The sequence below is a fragment of the Pinus tabuliformis genome, chromosome X (assembly GCF_031772625.1).
Source record: "Pinus tabuliformis cultivar Carrire ecotype Pingquan chromosome X, CPIR1, whole genome shotgun sequence".
Lineage (NCBI taxonomy): Eukaryota > Viridiplantae > Streptophyta > Pinopsida > Pinales > Pinaceae > Pinus > Pinus tabuliformis.
In genome coordinates, this window is record NC_142308.1 from 631,785,479 (window position 1) to 631,797,902 (window position 12,424).

General features: G+C 39.6%; 1 pseudogene; it reads right to left on the reverse strand.

Moving 5' to 3' along the window:
• Positions 1-902: 902 nt before the first annotated feature.
• LOC149141581 (sodium/hydrogen exchanger 1 pseudogene) lies at positions 903-2,151 on the reverse strand (annotated as a pseudogene).
• Between the last annotated feature and the right edge of the window lie 10,273 nt (positions 2,152-12,424).

Below are 12,424 nucleotides of genomic sequence, written 5' to 3' on the forward strand. Positions count from 1 at the left end.
AGATTTGCAAGCAGCTTTGACCACTGAATATCTTCACTGCAAGATAACCAAAATATATACCTACATTTTGCAATACTAATCGTAAAGCAGTCCCTCTGTAGCGTGCCCGAGTCCTCCTTGCTCATAAGTTTGTGCCTCCGCTCAATATTTGAGAGAAATGATCCACTACTAAGAGGCACATCAACACCACCAGAGCTTCCTGCCGCCATCTCGCCATTTCGCCATGCTCTAAGCTTTGCACAATCTGCAAATTATATTCTCACACATCCGAATATGACGTCAGAAGTGAAGTAATAAAAGCACAAATTTCTATTCATATCTTGAACAGAATCTGAAATTCGAAAGGGAATCAGTTGTCACATCTCTTGGCATCTTATTTCTATTAATTTGAGGTGTGAAATCTGGTTGATTTGTTCAACAAACAGATCTCTGTCCTGCAAAAGAGAAATGGTGAACCCCGGAATGCAACAAGTCACTCTGATCAGCATACTACAACTGATTTATACCACCTTAATATGAATGTTTCAGTAACAGGGATCACTTTGTACGCCTGTAGGTTGATTATGAAAGTATTGATGTTGTAACCCCAAGGTCATTCACCGCGCTTAACATAGGATAGGCTTCTCCATCATTCACTAAGTTGAAATTATCAACTGGTTCATCCACTCCAATTAATTGTCCATTTCCTTGCAAGAAAAACCATACTTTCGTTCCAAACATAAAAAGACAAAGTCAAAGTGATATATGCACTTAAGTATTTTCACTGAGGTTATAGAACACCTAATGTTGAGTCTCATTCGAGCGCCCTTACGACACACAGTTAGCAAACTCATGCCTGTTGTAACTTGTATGTCTCAGCTCATTTCAGATATACAGTTTCAACCAGAAAACGGCAGATCATCAACACTCTGTTAGAATTACCGTGCCCATGCATCGCCATTTCTAGCTTCAGCTGGTGAATTGGGAACAAAGGGAACAAAACCTCGGCCCCCAAACACAGGACGCATGAATGAATCATCAAACTTTCGCCAGTAATGGTGCACTGTAAATGATGGAGCTTACAGCAGCATGCGTAAACTGCTTGGCCTTCGGACACTACGCCCATCAATGTCCCCTACCTCACCATTACCTAGAAGTGGGATATGAAAGCCCTTTGGACTTGATGGATCCGATGTATTATCCTGTCCTGGCTTCAAGCTTTGAGGCAATAATAGTCTAATCAAAGGCTTTGTAATCAATCCAAATACCACTGTGCTGAAAAAGGACCACTGAGATAGTGCTTGTGATCATGATTGCGTTTTCAGTCAACTTTGTAAGACCAGAACTTGTGAACTTATGGTAAGCAAGGGCCATTGAAACTGCACCTCTCATAAGACCAGCCCACCATATGACAAATTGCTGCCGAAACCCAATTCTAGAATTTGGACTCTTTGTTAAGCAATTTGACAAGAAAGAAAGTGGGAACACAAAAGCTGCCCTTCCAACTAAGATCAAACCCAGGAGGACACTGCTGAGGCCAACAGATGTGCCAAGGCTTCTTTTCACCATTTTCCATTTTTCAATGTCCAGAGCATCCATTCCCACATAAAGGAAGATAAATGTTTCAGCAATAAATGACATTGTTGCAAACGCATGCTTGGTGGTAATCCTTGAGCTTTCAGTCACATTATGCCAAGTGTAGTGAGACATAACGATGCCACAGAAGAAAACAGTGAATATCCCACTCAGGGAACACAGCTCAGTGAGCATGTATGAGAGATACGACATGAGTATCATAATTGCTAATTCACGATCAGTAGAGTGCCTTCCAAAGTACAAAGCTTTGATGATGTATGCACCTAGAAGCCCAGCTCCAATCCCCAATGCAGTGCTTGTCAGAAAGAGATAAACAAAGTTACCAAACAGTTGCAGAGCAGTGCTGCCATCAATATGAGTAAGGTCAAAGTTACAAATTGCATTGAAAAGGACAACAGCTGTGGCATCATTCACAACACCTTCACCAAATACCAGACTATAAAGCAAAGGTATCTCATCCTGACTCAGAATCTGAAGAGTGCAAACTGAGTCTGTTGCAGAGAAAATAGTTCCAATGGCAAGGTAATCGCCTATTTCAAAGGGTCCAATATCAAATTTCTTGAACAGCAGCATTGCACCAGCGCTAACACAATCATTTAATTCAATAGCTGTGACAATGAAGTTTGTTCGGGATTTCCAGTGAGACTTTCTCCAAATAGCTTTTTGCCTCTGATTGATGTTTTGAATTGTGCTTGTGCAGGGATAGGAGCTTGAAGTCGCTGCTGCCAGTTGAAGAGCTGAAGAACAAATTACATAATCTAAAAAGCAACATTTAAATGATTTCTTCTTCAAAACAGGGTTTTGAAGAAGAATCAATCTCTGACATGAGACGGAGTCTAACACATTCAACAGGGGGGTGATGATGAACCCCAGAAATGGGTAACTATATGGGCTCATTCTGCTTATTATTTTCATTTAATCCATCATTCTCAATAGTTTGTTGCCTGTTTTTGGGCTCTTGGGTTAGGGCCCAACCCAAGTTTCCCATCACCTCCTTTGTGTATTTATATGTTTTCTTGCTTCCATTCATGAGTTAATTTCTGTTGCATAGATTCATTTTGCTTTGTTAGAATAGGTTGATTTTGATGGTTAGCATAGTTATTTTTGTTTCAGTTGCTCAAGCAGGTTGCTACAGTGACAAAGTAAGATTCAAAAAGGCCACAACAGACCCTGATCTCCATTCTCCCTTCTTGGGACTATGATTTAAGGTCAAGGCACTACTGCTGCCACTAAAAACACAATTTTTGCTCTTCCATGCAACTGCTAGTGTGATAACTTGATTTGGAAAAGTCGATATTAGTTCAGATTCACTTGCTTAGGTCATTTTCTGTTCTTTTACAATAATTTCTGCACATGCTTTTCTGTTCATAAGTGATTGTTCAACATTTTTCTGTTTGTAGGTCAGAAATTAGGTCAAGATAGAAAAAGCTCTGTTTTCATGGTATAATAGTTATTCCTTTGATCAGTTTTTGTGCAGATCCATTGCAAGACCTTCCAACTCATCATTCATCCATGCAACAACTAGCACTATCTCACTTCTCATAGATTTCCCTACTCATTCGCAACATTTCGCCAATCTGCCCTAATTTCTGCGTTTTTCCATAAAGTTGTTTTCTTACCATTTGAACAAATCCAGCCATCATGTTCATCCCTGATCTTTCTTGATAAGTTCTAGACACCTCCACACCTTCATATAGCCTTCATTTCCCTTTCCCATCATTTTTCCACTTTCAAAACTCCAAAAACAACTTTCGGCCTCCTCCTATAGATCCCTTGTAGTCTCTTGTAGAATTTCCTGTGAGTGAGTTTTCGAAGTCTGATCGCAATGGAAGTCTTCAGAAGGGTACTAAGGGCTTCTTAAGACCTCTCCACACCTTCCTCACCCTCTGCAAAATCTAGCTTCATCTTCCTTTGCCACCAAACCTCTACACAGTTATAGCCGATAAATCACAAGCATAATCATTTCACATAAAAACACTCAAAAATACAAAAATATGTTTTCTTCTCATTTATTTTTCAGAAGTAGCTTGAATAAATGAAATTTACCTTTTCCGTAGTCAATGACACTCATTTCATCAGTTTCCATCTCTTTTACTGTAACAATAGGGTTAGTGGGTAGATTAGGGTTTTCTAGGTTTTGCTAGGGTTTGTGTTACATTTCAGTTTTCCTTCTCTTTCTGCAAGTAGAATAGCCTCTTTCAAGTTAGCTTTCTTTCATCACAATTAAAAGTTTCTTCTGAGAATTCACAGAAGTTGGCTTAAGCTCCTAGCGAACTTGCGCCAATTGATTAAGTGATAGCCTGCAGTAAGAGCTAGTACTTGTGCATACAACACCGTCGCTTCCAAGTTTGTTACGAACTACCGGGGTTGATAAAAGTAAAGTAGGGAGGCCCAGGAGTTGCAACATTATTGCTGCAATACTGGAGCTCACCATATTTTTGGTGCCATTGCCGAGGAAGCATCAGAGTACTTGTGATTACTTCTTTCTTCTATTTTTTACTGCAACATTATGCTAATTAGTTTGTTTCATTTCAAATTCTGCAATTTTCATTTCAGTAAGCGTAGATTAGAAATTCTTTGCTTTCATTTCAATTCTGAAATTTCCATTTCAGAAAGTGTAGATTAGGCATTTCTTTCTTTCATTTCAATTATGCAATTTCCATTTCAGCAAACGTAGATTAGTCATTTCCTACTTTGATTTCAATTCTGCAATTTCCATTTCAGCAAATGTATATTAGTCATTTCCTGCTTTCATTTCAATTCTGCAATTTCCATTCTAGAAAAGTGGATTAGTCATTTCCTTGCTATCATTTCAATTCTGCAATTTCATTTCAATAAGTTCATTTCAGCTAGTTGTAATTTTTTGTTCAATCAATTTCAGTTTTGCAGGTACAAGCAAAAAAAAAAACAAAAATCAACCAAAAATATTTCCTTTCATGCCTCGTAGGAATAGAGATAATTCACGAAATTTTTTTCCCAAAACCCCCACTGCTTCACAGAGCCAACCTTCTCTCTTCTTCGTTGGCTGTGATAAAGAAGAACCCTTAGGTGGACAACAAGACATATTTGAAGAACCTATAGGGGAGAAGAAGAAGAAAACATTCCTCTGGAGCCCATGGCTGAAAACAGAAATGTTGGGAGCAGTACCTTTTCTTCCAACTCATCCCTTAGAGGTGAATTTGAAAATCTGCTAGAAGATTTCAAGAGCGAGATGAGGTAGATGCTTGCCATGTATATCAAAAGAAAACAAGAGGAAGCAGAGAGGGCTTTGGCCATATTTTGTCCCAGGTGCACTAGAAAGCATCCTAGGAAAGAATGTCCATTGCACTCTATAGAAGTGTGTTTAGTATGTGAAGAAGACCATCCTACAAATCAGTGCCCTTCCTTTCCCGGAATTAAAGCTGCATATCAGGGGGCCGAAGGCGCCACTGAACCACTCTATTTCATGAACCAAAGGAGGCCACATGGACCCAGACCATACCAATAGGGGATGCAAGGGACATCTCAGGCATACTACAACCCCAACCAAGTCACATTCATACCTTCTTGGGGTCCCCCTGCTCATCCTTCCTGGTCCACACCCCCTCCTTGGTCATATCCTCCTCAATATCATGCTCAACTAGCTACTCATTCATTTCACTCCTATGCTCAGCCACAACCTCAGTGGAATACACCTCATCAGGGGTGGAGGCCCCAGTACAACACTCCTCCCACTCTTTTTCCTCCACCACCTGCTCAACTGCAACCATCACCTCCTGCTCCACCAAGGCAGGGCCAAATTCCTGCTCAACTGAGCCTGAACCCGAATAACATAAAGGATCAACAAGTATATAGTGGGGAACCACCATTTCCAAACCTGCACATTGGAGTAGCTCAACCCAATTACAATGTCGAGACACAAAATTTCCAAACAACTCCTCTTGAGCTCAATGATATTCACCATAGCTCAGGAATAGTAGTGCAAAACAAAGATTATATTGATATCATTAACGGACCACATCCAGCAGAAGAAGATGTAAAAGAGAAGGTCAAAGAACCATTAGCTGCACTTGATGAAGAGAGGACATTAAAATCAGAGATCGAGAGAGCTCCCTCATGGTTACTATCAAATCCTCCATGTATTCAAGAGAAGAATCAACAAAAAGAGGAAGATATGAAGGTCATGGTAGAAGAAGACATGAAGAATGATCTAGATCACTAGAAAGGCCAAGGAAATCACAGCTATATTGATATATGGTTCTAGACGGTCACTAAGGTGCAACATCACTCTCTTCCTCAACTATGCTTGATCCCTTCAAAGTCAAATCATTTGGTCTCTGAAATTCGGATATATGTCAAAGCATACATTTCAAGCCTCCACATCAATTTGTCTATAATCTCGCTGTGCATATGGCTCCATTGGAAGTATTCTTATACTTGAAAATGATTTTGTTTTTGAATTAGGGTAGAGTAGAGAAGAAAAAAGAAAAAAGAGAAAAAGGAAAAAATGAAAAATAAGAGGAAAAAATAAAAATCTAAGGTGAAAACCTCCTCGGAGGCGCCTCAGATTGGCTTATTGATTGAAAACCTCCATAGGTAGTCAATGGGTTAGAAATAAGAGAAAAGAAAAAGGGAATAAGATCCTTGGGTTAAAACCTCCCTTGGAGGTGCCTAGGGCAGGCAATTAGCATGAAAACCTCCTTGAAGCGCCCTAGTTGTTTTCAAAATAAAAAAAATAAAAATAAAAAGAGAAAAAGAAAAAAGAAAAATGAATTTCTAGTTGTATTACAGGTTTGTAGGAGGACTTCAGGAAACAACAACAGGTGCGAAGAAAGCTCTGAAACCAATAACAACACCTATCCTACCTTCCCTCACGCTTCTTTGTCATTCTTGACATTCTTTTCACCTCACTATGCTTGTTTCTGAAAACTGTGTTTTCTACAGGAAGCTCCTGTAGAAATTATAGAGAGCTAGAAATGGATTTTAAAAGCAATTTGGGGAATAGGGAAGCTTCATAAAGGGTTTATAAATCCCCCATACAGTCTTCAAACCTCTCTTCCATCATTTCCAAATCTGCATTATAGCCCAAGTTCATTTTTTCTTACTGTCCAAAAAACTACAAAATGCTCTGATAAAAAAATACATAGAGCAGAAATTTGTTTTTTTCCCTAACTTGAAAACCGTGCATCCATTTAAAAAATTGCTTCATGGAGAGTTTTATAGGGATGATGGAAACATGCCTAAGCAATTTCAGCCAATTCCAGTGCACAGTTTCCAAGAAATCACCCTCCATCACCTTCAGCCATTTTTTCATTTTCACCATATTTGTGCATCCATTTAAAAACCTGTTTCATGGGGAGATGCATATGGGTGATAGTAACATGCCCAAGCAATTTCAGCCAATTCTGGTGCACGGTTTCCAAGGAATCAACCTCCATCACCTTCAGCCATTTTCAGTTTTTCTCGAAATCCGTGCATCCATTGACCAAAATTTTTCTATGGGAGGTGCATAATGATGATGGAAACATGATCCAAAAATTTTAGCTCAATCCAGTCTACCGTTTGGGAGCTATGGACAAAACAAGTCACTGTCCTGCAAAAGTTTAGCATTAGCAGCATGAGGGTGCAAATCTGAAGGTTGAAGCAGACTCTTGAAGATCGAATCCAGCCAGAAAGGAACTTACACAAAGCACAACCACATATTAGCAACCAGACAAGCATGCGTCCACAAAAACAAAGGCATGCAACAGAAGGAAAACCTATAGCACCTCATGGAAAACGCATTCGACTTCTAGGTAAGTGTCTAAATCCATTCCTCTGTTGCATCGTATGATTTGAAAACTGCATGGAAAAATGAGATGGTTATGATTAAGCGAAATTGGCGGCCAGCTAACTGGCCACCTTCGGCTAGTTCAAACAGTGCTCAGTGGGTGCACTCGGCACGTGTGTTCAGTCAACTCGTAGAAATCTCAGAGAAGGTAGTGGCAGCGTCCAACGCGAATGATGGAAGTGATTACAGGCAGAAAACATGAAGTTTCATAATGGCACTGGAGTAGGGACCAACGGTCCAGATGGGGATAACGTACCCATCCTGTGACCTCACCTTGTCACCGCAGATCAAACCATCAGCTTAAGTACACTGCGGTAGAAGCCTCCACCACCTTTTTTTTCATTGGCATTGATGAGTTCTTGGCTGCAACAAATCACCTACCACCTTCAGAACATTGAAACAATCACTCTCTGCCAGTTTTCAAAACCCTCCTACTTATTGGGCTCTACAATAGCATTATCGCATTCTACAGGAGCGGAAACACAGTCTACAGGAGCCTTTCTACAGGAAGCCCAGAGAGCAACTCTGTAGAGGGAGAATTCAAATTTTTTGCCAAATTCAAGCTCGAAACAAGGTAGGCTCAGAAACCCACTCTGCATGTGATGTATCTACAAAAGGTGGTGGGATTTGAAGCAAAGTACTGGGTTGAAAAAGGAAGGGAAAGTGAAAACAAAAGTCTACTTGTGTTTTTCTGAATTATATACAGTCTCTCCATTTTACTAAATGTCTGTCTTTTTCTTTCTTGTAGTCTCCTGTAAAGAAGGGATGCAACCATAAAAAAGAAAGCATGTTAAAAAAAGAGGTGAATTTGCATTTGGTAAGTCTGTTTATCTTGTGGGAAAGAAGAGCACTGGTTTATATACTCTCTATTTTGTCAAAATCTTGATTTCCTTAAAAAAAAAGAGCCCGAGAAGTAAATTCAAGTTGAGAACAGGGTTTGAAGGAGGGAAGTTACAAATTTCTATTGTGAAAAAAGAACACGAAAAATTCCCTCTCTCGTTCCAGAAAGACAAACCTCAGATGTTCCTCTGTTTTCAGTCTTGAAAATTTGTTGCCTTCCTCCTCACTGAGAATTTCCAGCAGTCACTAAACATCATGAGAGTGGGTTTTATGAGAAAAGAGCCTCTGAATTCCACCAAATTGCATGAACACCCAGAAGTGGTAGCCCTTTTTACCAGGGAAATTTGGATGCCTTTCTTTGAGAGAATTCATGGGTATGATGAGGAAGTGACAGAGGAATTTTTAATGTCTTTAAGACCCCATTCAAAAACCCAAGCTATAGTCAGTTTTAGGGGTCTAACCATAGAGTTTACACCTGAATTCATCAACAGAATCACAGGTCTTCCACTTGGGCTCTCGTGGAGCAAAGAAGAAAAACCACTGGGACAGGTTGCTAAAAAGACCTTTTTCCAGCCCGATGAACATCCTGTGGAGGATAAGAATGGGATCAGAAGGAAAAGCATACCTTATCCATGGGGTGAGGTCAGCTATCACATCATGAAGTATATCTCCTATGAAGGAAGATGCAATATATTCTATGGTTATCATTTCAGACTGTTACATGAACTAAGATATGGCATGGACCTGCCTGCATCTAGAAAACTCAGTCTTCCATACTTTCTCCTCCAATCCTTGATAGAGTGTGGAACCAAATTGAATGCAGGGGTTCCAGACCAATTGGCTCAACATGGGCTCATTAAATTGCTGGTGGAGGATGCCCTCCACACATACACAATCCCTATAGTCTGGGAGATTTTTAGAAATATGGCAGTGGAAGATGAGGAGGAAATAGAAAAAGAGGAAACAACCAAAATAGAGAAAGAAGAACTTGAAACAGAGGAGGAAATCAAAACAGAAGATGAGAAGGAAGAACCTGAAACAGAGAAGAAAAAGACTAGAGAAGAGATGAGGAAACACAGAACAGAAAAGGAAAATACTAAAACAGAAAATAAAAAGACTAAACGAGAGAAGAAAAAGACTAAAGTAGAGAAGGCAGAAACTAAACAAAATGAGAAGGAAACCAAAACAGAGCTTGAGGAAGTAAAGCTAATAGAGGCAAAGAAGACAAAAGAAGAGGAAAAAGAGGAAGAAGAAAGACAACAGTGGGAGGAGGTGGATAGAAAAGCAGGATTCCATGATAAAGAGGAGGATATCACATCAAAAGCATGGGATGTCAGGGAATCCATCAGAGCCATCATGGATGAAGAGATAGACTAGTTTCTCAGAGGATGAGCAACCCATTCAGTAGGGGGGTGATGATGAGCCCCAGAAATGGGTAATTATATGGGCTCATTTAGCCTCCTAACTCAGCTTAATCCACCATTCTCATTAGTTTATTGCATGTTTTTGATTATATTTATGCTAATAGAGTGAATTGGGTTAGTCATTATGCCAAAAAGTCTAATGTGTGCTTTATGTAGATTTTTGGTCAATTTTGAGACAAAATCATAGGTTTAATGAGCATTTGGCAGCCAAATTTGAGGAAGAATAGGGGAGAGGATTTGTAAGAGGGTGTCCCCTTCATTTATGAACCCTTACCTCGAATTCTCCATTAGAAACTCGGAGCACAAGCAACCACATTAGTGCATCCAAGGGGCAGCCGAGCAAGTAAAGAAGGATTGCTGTTTATCTGCAGTTTTGGGAAGCTGACCTCCTTGATTTTAGGAGGGCTTAGGTGCTCAGTTTTTTTAGTTGGATTTTAGCTAGTTCGTAGTATATTTTCACACTTTTGTGCAATGCTTTGTTCGGCTTATTTTCGAGTTCTTTTTTTGAACAGTTTATGTGATGTAACTGCTATTTTTTGATAAATGAAGATGAAACAGTTTTTGAGCCAGCACTGATCTCTTTCAGAGGGCTGAAGGTCTTGGATTAGGACCCAACCCAAGTTTCTCAGCACCTCCTGTGTGTATTTATATGTTTTTTTGCTTCCATTCATGAGTTAATTTCTGTTGCATAGATTAATTTTGCTTTGTTAGAGTAGGTTGCTTTTTATGGTTAGCATAGTTGTTTTTGTTTCAGTTGCTCAAGTAGGTTGCTGCAGTGACAAATCAAGATTCAAAAAGGCCATAGTAGGCCCTGATCTCCTTTCTCCCTTCTTGGGACTATGATTTGAGGTCAAGGCACGACTATTACCACCAAAAACATAGTTTTTGCTCTTCCATGCAACTGCTAGTGTGATAACCTGATTTGGAAAAGTTGATATTAGTTCAGATTAACTTGCTTAGATCATTTTCTGTTCCTTTACCATAAGTTCTCCACATGCTTTTCTGTTCATAAGTGATTTTTCAACATTTTTTTGTTTGTAGGTCAGAAATTAGGTCAAGATAGAAAAAGCTCTGTTTTCATGGTATAGTAGTTCTTCCTTTGATCAATTTTTGTGCAGATCCATTGCAGGACCTTCCAGCTCACCATCCATCCATGCAAAAACTAGCACTAGCTCACTCCTCATAGATTTCCCAGCTCATTCGCAACATTTTGCCAATCTGCCCTAATTTCCGCGTTTTTCCATAAAGCTGTTTTCCTATCATTTAAACAAATCCAACCATCACGTTCATCCCTGATCTTCCTCGATAAGTTATAGACACCTCCACACCTTCATCTAGCCTTCATTTCCCTTTTCTCATCATTTTTCCACTTCCAAAACTCCAAAAACAACTTTTGGCCTCCTCCTGTAGATCCCCTGCAAGCTCCTGTGAGTGATTTTTCGAAGTTTGATCACAATGGAAGTCTTCAGAAGGGTACTAGGGGATTCTTAGGACCTCTCCACACCTTCCTCACCCTCTGCAAAAGCCAACTCAATCTTCCTTTGCCACCAAACCTCTACACATTCATAGCCAGATAAATCACGAGCATAATCATTTCACGTAAAAACACTAAAAAATACAAAAAGATGTTTTCCTCTCATTTATTTTTAGAAGTAGCTTGAATAAATGCAATTTACCTTTTACTTAGTCAATGGCACTCATTTCATCAGTTTCCATCTCTTTTCCTGCAACAATAGGGTTAGTGGGTAGATTAGGGTTTGCTAGGTTTTTCTAGTGTTTGCGTTACATTTCAGTTTTCCTTCTCTTTCTGCAAGTAGAATAGCCTCTTTCGAGTTAGCTTTCTTTCATCACAGCTAAAAGCTTCTTCTGAGAATTCATAGAAGTTGGCTTAAGCTCCTAGCGAAATTGTGTCAGCTGATCAAGTGACAGCTTGCAGTAAGAGCTAGTACTTTTGCATACAACACCATTGCTTCCAAGTTTGTTATGAACTACCGGGTTGATAAAAGTAAAGTAGGGAGCCACAGGAGTTGCATTATTATTTGCTGGATGAGCAACCCATTCAGCAGGGGGGTGATGATAAGCCCTAGAAATGGGTACTATATGGGCTCATTCTGCCTATTATTTTCATTTAATCCACCATTCTCAATAGTTTTGTGCATGTTTTTGAATATATTTATGTCAAGGGAGTGGATGGGGATAGTCACTTTTCCATGTAGTCTAATGAGTATTTATTGCAGATTTTTTGGACAATTTTGGACAAGGACCAGGAATTTATGAGCAAAATGGCAGCCAAACTCGAGGAAATAGGGATGAGGACTTGTAGGAGGGGTTTCTCCTTCATTAATGACCCCTTCCTTGAATTCTCCACCAGTAGCTCGGAGTACAAAGACCCACATTGATGATTCCAAGGGGCAGCCAAGCAAGTCAAGTAGGGTTGTTGTTATCTTCAGTTCTAGGCAGCCAAGTTCCTTAAGTTTAAGAGGACTGTTGGGCTTCCCCACTTGTATAAATAAGAAGGCTTCAAGCCTCAGTAGGTTAGCTAGTTCTTGATATATTTTCGCACTTTTGTGTAGCATTGTACTCAACTCATTTTCGAGCTCTTTTTTAATACAATTTTGTGATGTAACTGCTATTTTTTAATAAATGAAGATGAACCAAGTTTTGAACCAGCACTGATCTTTTCTATAGGGCTGAAGCTCTTGGGTTAGGGCCCAACCCAAGCTGCCCAGCACCTCTTTTGTGTATTTAGATGCTTTTGCTTTCATTCTTGAGATAA